This window comes from Echinops telfairi, unplaced genomic scaffold (assembly GCF_000313985.2).
Source record: "Echinops telfairi isolate 266 unplaced genomic scaffold, ASM31398v2 ScPeMD7_6;HRSCAF=24_1, whole genome shotgun sequence".
In the NCBI taxonomy this organism is placed as follows: domain Eukaryota; kingdom Metazoa; phylum Chordata; class Mammalia; order Afrosoricida; family Tenrecidae; genus Echinops; species Echinops telfairi.
Window position 1 is genome coordinate 285274 of NW_022103903.1, and position 8593 is coordinate 293866.

Here is an 8593-nt window from a genome sequence, read left to right on the forward strand (position 1 = left end):
ACTTTGTCTTCAGCATTCGTGTCGGGGTAGGCTGGTGTGCTTCTTCCTTGTGGGTTTTGTTGTTTCTTAGCTAGATGGCTGCCTGTTTGTCTTCAAGCCTTTAAGACTCCAGTGAGCAATTTATCTCCTTAGCACCTCCAAATGAGGTCATCAAGCTGCAACCTGATTGGCAGGCTAAACTCCAACCCTTCACTCTTAATAGTCTCAAATTAACCACAGATTATGTAACTACCACATTCTTTATAGGAGCAGAAAGTGTCATCTTACTCCTGTGGACAAGATAATGAGTTCAAACCACTCACCTGGCCAGTTAGCAGCTAATCAAGTAGTCCACTACACCACCAGAGCTCCTTATTTGCCCATAGAAACCTTCAATATTGCAACTCAAAGTCTAGCTTTTCTTCCTCAATTCTTGTCTTGAGATATGTTGAGCTTGTTCTTTCTTTTCAGTTTTCTAATTTGAAGTCTTTCTGCATTTCATTATAATGCAGAAAGTCTGTTATTGAGAAAGTCTCGAAATTTAAGGCTCAAGGTCATATTTTAGTTCTCATAGAGTTATTTCAATTTTCTTCAGCTTCAACCTGAACTTGCATGTAAGTTATATGGTCTGTTCCACCGTTGGCCCGTGGCTGATGATAATGAGTTTCACCCTCCTCTCTTCCCATAGATACAGTTGCTGTGTGTCCCATCTTCCAAGTTTCACAACATCATAGGTGTTAAGTTGTGAAAAAAGGTATTATTCTTCAATGAATAAACTATTGGTATAGCAAAGCTCTATCCTGTGGTCCCTGCTTTGTTCCTATCACTAAGCCCATATTCTCCGCATACCTTTTTCCCCTTTGTTTCCCTTTGTTTGATTGTATGTGTGATGACACTCAGGCAGAAGAAGCTACTACAACCCCTGCATTTCTTCCTCACTGGCTGTAGTGGTTGTTATGTGAATGTGATAAATAGTGGTATTAAATAGATTTGCTTGTAGGTATACAGATATTATACTATAAGTTTCTGACTAAAGAAGCTGATACAATTCTTCAGTTTCTTCATCACTGGCCGTAGTGGTTGGCACATGACCACGTTGCATAAACCCACCTCCTGCTTGAAAGCACTCAGCTTTACTTTTTCTGCGGGCTTGAAAGTCCACTACTTTTGTCTCATGCTCTGGCTCGTGGTCCTGCTGCTCCTCTGGCACCCTCAGATATTAAAGTTGTTTAATGGATCAAGGAGGTTCACTATGCAGAAATCTCATGGTCCAGAAGATGTTCTCCATTCCTGGCTCTTACTGGCTAATTAACCATTATCCCTCCTGCTTTCTGGGGGCTCCTTTTATACCCAGCAAGATGGAAATCATAAAGGATCCCATTAGCAGCTACTCAAGTGAATCTTATCAGTGTCTTCCTCCACCTTCTTACCCATCACCACGCAGGAAAATGTTGTTTGGTGGGAGTTAGAGAGACTTTGGAGAGAAGGGTCACATTCAATAATCCCTGTCCCTGCAAATTCAGATGCAAGTAAAATTTTGCTGTAGGTCATGCAAAAGTAGTTGCAGTAGTACACTGACTGGGAACTGCCATAAATTCAAGCCAGATTCAGAATATGTGAAATGAGAGAAATTATTGTTACTTCAGATAGGCCTGAGCTGAACACAGAGAATGCCAGAAGGATGCTTCCTTGAGTTTTACTGATCATACAAAGGCTTTTGACTGTGTGGTTCACAACAAACTATGGATAATATTTCACATTATGGAATTCCGGAAATTAATTGTACTCATATGGAACCTGTACATAGACCAGGAGGCATTCAAAGAGAACAAGGGTCTGGTTAAAATCAAGAAATATGTGTCTTAGGATGATATCATTTCACCACCCTTATTCTATCTGTATGCTGAGCAAATAAATCCAGGGAACTGGCCTACATGAAGAATAATTCAGCATCAGGAATACAGGAAGGCTTATAGCCTACCTGCAATATGCAGATGACTCAAGTTTGCTTGCTGAAAATGAAGAGGATTGAAGTGCCTATTGATGAACCTCAAAGACTAAAGCCTTCACTATAAATTGCAGCTCTATGTAGAAATAAAAAATCTCACTTGACCAATCAACAAAATCATTATAAACAGAGAAAAGACCGACATTGTCAAGAATTTAATTTTACTTGGATCCATATTCATTGCTTATGGAAACAATAGTCAAGAAATCCAAATACAAGAGCTATTTAAAGTGATAAAGAGCAAAGATGTCTTTGGTAGTTACATAATCTGTTGCCAATTTGAGAGGATTACAAGTGAAGGGGTGGAATCTGACCTGTCAATCAAGATATAACCAATGAGGCCTCTGTGTGTGCATGGCTTTCTCCTGAGAATTCTGGGAAATCTGATTTTTCCTCCTTGGAGGCAGGAGACATACTCTCTCTGCTCATTTCCTATGAGACATCCCTGAGAAGAAGCCACACTGACCTACCCTGATGTAGCCAGAACCCTGGACCTGGAGAAGCTACGTGTAGACCTCTGCCAGTGCTGAGATGCTTACAATGCCACTGGATCTACAAGACTTCCCACCCATTGGCCTGTGATTGTCCTGCATTTAGTGTCATTGCATGTGTTTCGTGAGGCTGAAGAGGACTTTATAGACTGGTCTCGGACATATGAGCTAATATCAGACTTAAGGGCTTGGACTGGACTAGGTTGGGATGCAGCTTTCTAAATGTACAGTTATCCTTTATATAAAACTCTCTCTTATACACATATGAATTTCTAAGGATTTATTTCTCTAGTCTACCCAGACTAACACAATGTCATTTTGGGGACTAAGGTGTGCCTAAACCAAACCATGGTATTTCCAATCACCTCATATGCATGCTAAAGTTGGACCACGAATAAGGAAGACTGGAGAAAATGTGATGCAGTTGAAATTATGGTGTTGGACAAAAATATTGACAGTGAGTGGCCAGAAGACCAAATAGATCTGTCTTGGATGAAATACAGCCAGAATCCTCCTAGAAGCAAGAAAGGGGAGATTTCATCTCAAGTAGGTCGGTCATGTTACCAGTCTGCTCTCTGTTTTACTGTAAAAGCCCGTCATCCTCGGAAAGCAGAGCTTGATTGAGAAAGAGGAAGACCCGGAATGGTATGATTGACACGGTGACTGCAGCAGTGGGCTGATGTGAGCCCAACAACAATTGTGACCAGGTTGCAGCAGCAGGCTGGGTTTTGTTCTGCTGTGCATGAATAACAGTTGAATTATTGGCACCTAATAACAATAACAAGCAGAGCATACCAGAAAAAAAGAGGACACTTTCTATACACACACATGTATATGTATATATGTGTATGTATATATGTAGATATATATCTACATATAAAATGTGCCTTGGTCGTGTGTGTGCAGCCAAGTTGTGAGGATGGGCATCTGTGATTAAAATTTTATACTTCATCTAAAGTTTGATTTAATTTTATTCTCTGTGCTCTCTCAGAGTGTCTCTCTGCAACGAGGAAAGCCAACTGCAGGTGAGACGCATTAGCTTGAGACTGTTAAATAAGCAGGAAACAAGGGTACTCTTGGTTTGCACCACTGAGACAGATTGCTTTGTCACAGTTTCTAAGAATACCTTGACTAAGGCACACAGGTGAGAACAATGGCAATAAATATCTCACCCCACCTGTAACCCATTCATAGTAATGTAGGTGTAGACTTCCAAGTGCCATCTTCGATCACCTAAGGGATTCAGGAAATAAATGAATGCATGAGGGGCAGGGGGAACAGCCTTTCTTTACTTTATCACTAACTGCTTCTAGTTCATTAATGGACCATATTTCAAGAAAGAGAAGCACACTAACATTTATTTAACACTTGTTACCAGAACTCTGAGGAGCCCTGGGGGTGTAGCGCATTACAGGTTGGGCTGCTGATCTCACGGTCAGCAGTTCAATCCACCAGCACTCTGTGGGAGAAAAATGACGCTTTCTGCCTCTGCAAAGATTTATAACTTTGGAAATCCACAAGGGCAGGTCTACTGTGCCCTTAAGGGAGGTGGGTTAGGTGGGATCTGCTAGAGAAGTGGAATCCTTGATGCTTATTTGTGCACATATGTAGGAATGTTTTTTATATTAAAAAATGGCATACACAGTTGTAGAAGTAAGTAAGGCCACCCTGGTCTCAATCTGCTGGTCAGGTGTAAACTGAAGGCTTCTCTGACATGTGTAGCTGTGGCAGGTGATGAACAGGAAGCAGAATGACAAAGGAGAGGGCCATAAACTGGTATAATCAAAGGGGAATGGATCTAGGGTCAGCCAAATGATCCATCAGCTAATGAATTCTGGGATCCACAAGTGACACAAAGGAGATCAATGATCCAGACACAGGATTCAGATCCAGCAGAAGGCAAAAGGGGAAGAGAGAGTGCTGCTTAGGGTTGCTCTCTCTTGTATAGAAGGCCACATCTCTAAAGAGGTGTCATCAGGCTGAGACCTGATTGATAGGTTGGGCTCCACTCACCAGGGCACCTCTCAAAAAAGCCAGATTCACGGCTATTGAGTTGGTGCTGACTCGTAGTGACCCTATAAGATAGGGTAGAATTGCCCCTGTCAATTTCTAAGACTATCACTCTTTATGGGAGTAGGAAGCCCATCTGTCACCCAAGGAGCAATTAGTGGTTACAAACTGTTGACCTTACATGACTCATGACCTGACTCATGACTATGCCATGAGTCACTATGCCACTATTGTAACAGCTCTGATGTTCCAGCGGCTCTGTATTCCAAAGCGGGGCTCCCACCAAGGCCATAAACTCTGACCATCACAGGTGGCTATGTGTCAGAATCTACTTGATGGCAGTTGAGGTTTTGTTAGTTTAACCCGAGTTATTTGACTTAATGTAGTTAGACAAATTCCCCTTATAAAATGCAGTTACCCTAAGATATTTTCCTTAATGCAGCTCTGTGGAATTTTCTCTTTTTGTATGAAATTGTCTTAACTCTCTACATTGCTCAAAAGCAGGCAGGTTGGATGTATGTGGTAGTTATATACTTTCATGTCAACTTGAAGACAAAAAAAGTAGGGATGGAGTCTAGCCTGTCCATCGGGTCACAGCCTGATGATACCACCTTGTGGATGAGACCTTCTCAAAGGAAGGATCTGGGAACCCCACCACCACCACCACCCCCACTTTCACCGTTATGGCACACTGAGACCTGCAAAAACCCTGTGATGTTTCCTCTGCCATTTGATCTGCAAGACTTTTCACCCACCAGCCTATGATCTTCCTGAATTTTTCATCATTGCTTGTGCTGCATGAGTCTGAAGAGGGACTTATGTACTAGTCTTGGACTTATGGACTTGATCTGGATGGGGCTGAGATGTTTTCCTGATATATAACTACTTCTTGATATAAAGCTCTCTCTTACACATATAAGAGTGTCGCTGGATTTGTTTCTCTCATCAACCCCACCTAACACAATGCCTATGTCTCTTAAAAGGTCAAGCTAATACTGAGAGTCTTCTTATACTTACCTGTTAGTGATTCAAAGCTAAGCCCTATTATCTAGCCAGCAAAGACACCCTGAGACTGGCCTAAGATTAAAGAATACAGAGAAAATGAGACAAGGAACACCATATGCTGGCCCACTGTACCCCGAAGACTACACTCCTGCTCAGAACAGAGAGGACCACCAAAACACATGACATGCCCTCACTGACCCACAGTGCTGCAGGGGACAGCACTGGAGACACAGTGCAGGAATTGTGCCTGGTCTGACCCTCCCACAGCATGGTGAAACACAAAGGGAGCACAACAGAGCAGCAAGGGGAAGCAAAGCAACCAAGTCCGCTAGCAATCCAGAAAATACACTTCAGACTCAGAGTGCAGGGCTTGACAGCACATCAGACTCGATCAGAAAACACACATAAGGGTCAGCAGATGGGCCTGGAACTATTTCTAGCCCCCCGCCCCCTGTTCTTTCTTCTTCCTTTTTTTCATGTCTATATATATGATAGGCAAGATAAACAATCCAGAGGAGAAAATAATGGGACCAACGGTTTCAGCAAGGACAGGGGAAAGGGGGAGGTGGTGAAAAGGGAGCACACATGTACAAATGTGCTTGACACAATGGATGGATGTATGGATTGTGATAAGAGCTCCCAATAAAATGATTTTTTTTAAAAAGGAGTATGGAGCCAAAAACCCAAGGACATGGGAACAACAAGAGATCTAAAACCAATGGCAAGGTGGACGTAAAATGCCTGGTGGAATTTGAGCAAATGCAATGTAGCCGAGTGGAATTACTGAGAGCCGATTGAAGGTCGAACATGATAGTGGGACAAGGGAATATAAAAGGAAATAGAGGAAAGAACTAGGAAGCAAAAGACATTTATAAAGGTATAAACATAGGCATGTATATATGTAAATATATTAATATATAGTGATAAGGGTATAGGTCTATGTACATATATTTATATGCTAAGTATCAAGGTAGAATATGGGCATTGGGTCTCTACTCAAGTCCTCCTTCAACACAAGAACACTTTGTTCAAATAACCTGGCATTCTGTGATGCTCACCTTCCCGACACAATCGCTGAAGTCAAAATGGGTACATAAGCAAATGTGGTGAAGAAAGCTAATGGTGCCTGGCTATTACAAGATATAGCATTTGGGGTCTTAAAGACTTGAAGTTAAACAAATGGCCATCTAGCAGGGAAGCAACAAAGCCCACATGGAAGAAGCACACCAGTCTGTGTGATCATGAAGTGTCAACGGGATCAGGTATTGGGCATCAAAAGACCCAAAATATTTTGGTTGGAAAACCAAAATGTAACAGTCTTTTCCCTTATCATAAACAATCATATCAATTTGAATGAGGGAGGGTTGGAGTGCAGACCCAAAGCCCATCTGTAGAAAATTAGACATTCCTTCACAGAAGGATCACAAGGAAAAGAAGAGTCAGTAGGGTGAAATATAGCACTGAGGAAACACACAATGTTCCTCTAGTTCTTTAATACTTCCTCACCCCACCCACCTTACCCCCTCTATCATGACCCCAGTTCTACCTTAAAAACCCAGTTAGTCCAGCGCATGTACACTTTTACAGATAAGAGCACTGGACACACAGAATCCAGGACAGATAAATCCCTCAGGAATAATAATGGGAGTAGCGATACCATGAGGGAAGGGGGAACTTGGGGGGAGGAGGGAGAGAAAGGGGCAACCAATGACAATGATAGATGTATAAACCCCCCTCCCATCTCTGCCTCCCAGGGGGAACAACAGAAATGTGGGTGAAGGGAGACAGCAGATGGTGCAAGATATGACAATAATAATAATTTATAATTTATCAAGGGGTCATGAGGGCAGGAGGGGAGGGGAGGGAGGGGAAAAAGAGGAGCTGATACCAAGGGCTCAAGTAGAAAGAAAATGTTTTTAAAATGATGATGGCAACATATATGCAAAGGTGATCGGAATAATTGATGTATGGATTGTTATAAGAGCTGTAAGAAAACAGCAGGACCAACGGTTCTGGGGGGACATGGGAGAGGGGTAGGTGGAGGAAAGGAAGTGGTGTTAACAAACTCAGGAACAAAGGAACAACAAGTGATCCAAAATTGGTGGTGAGGAGGGCTTTAGCAAGGGTAATATAACCGAGAGGAAATACTGAAGACTGAGTATGATAGTGGGGCAAGAGGAAAGTAAAAGGAAATAGAGGAAAGAACTAGGAGGTAAAGGCCATTTGTGGAGATCTAGATTCAGATATGTACATATTTAAATATACTTATTTAGGATGATGGGGAAATAGATCTATGTGCATATTTATAGTTTTGGTATTAAGGTAGCAGGTAGCAGATGGACATTGGGCCTCCACTCAAATACTCTCTCAATACAAGAACACTTTGTTCTATTACACTGGCATTCCATAATGCTCACCTTCCCGATACAATCACTGAAATAAATGGGCATATAGGCAAATCTGGTGGAGAAAGTTGATGGTGCCCGGCTATCAAAAGATGTAGTGTCTGGGTTCTTAAAGGCTTGAAGGTAAATAAGCGACCATCTAGCTCAAAAGCAACAAAGCCCACATGGAAGAAGCACAACCAGCCTGTGTGATCACTATGTGTCAAAGGGATCTGGAATCAGGCATCAAGGAACAAAAAATCATATCATTGTGAATGGGGGGGGTGTACAGATTGGGGATCCAAAGCCCATCTGTGGGCAACTGGATGCCCCCTTACAGAAGGGTCACAGGGAGGAGACGAGCCAGTCTAGGTGCAGTGTAGCAACAATAAAACACACAACTTTCCTCTAGTTCCTAAATGCTTCCGTCCCCCTGACCCACTATCATGATCCCAATTCTACCTTACAAATCCAGCTAGACCTAAGGATGTATACTGGTACAGATAGGAACTGGAAATGGAATCCAGGACAGATGATCCCTTCAGGACCAGTAGTAAGAGTGGCTATGCCTGGAGGGTGAAGGGAGGGTGGGTTAGAAAGGGGGAACCGATTACAAGGATCTACATATGACCTCCGCCCTGGGGGACAGACAACAGAAAAGTGGGTGAAGGGAGACGTCGGACAGTGTAAGATATGACAAAATAATAATAATTTAT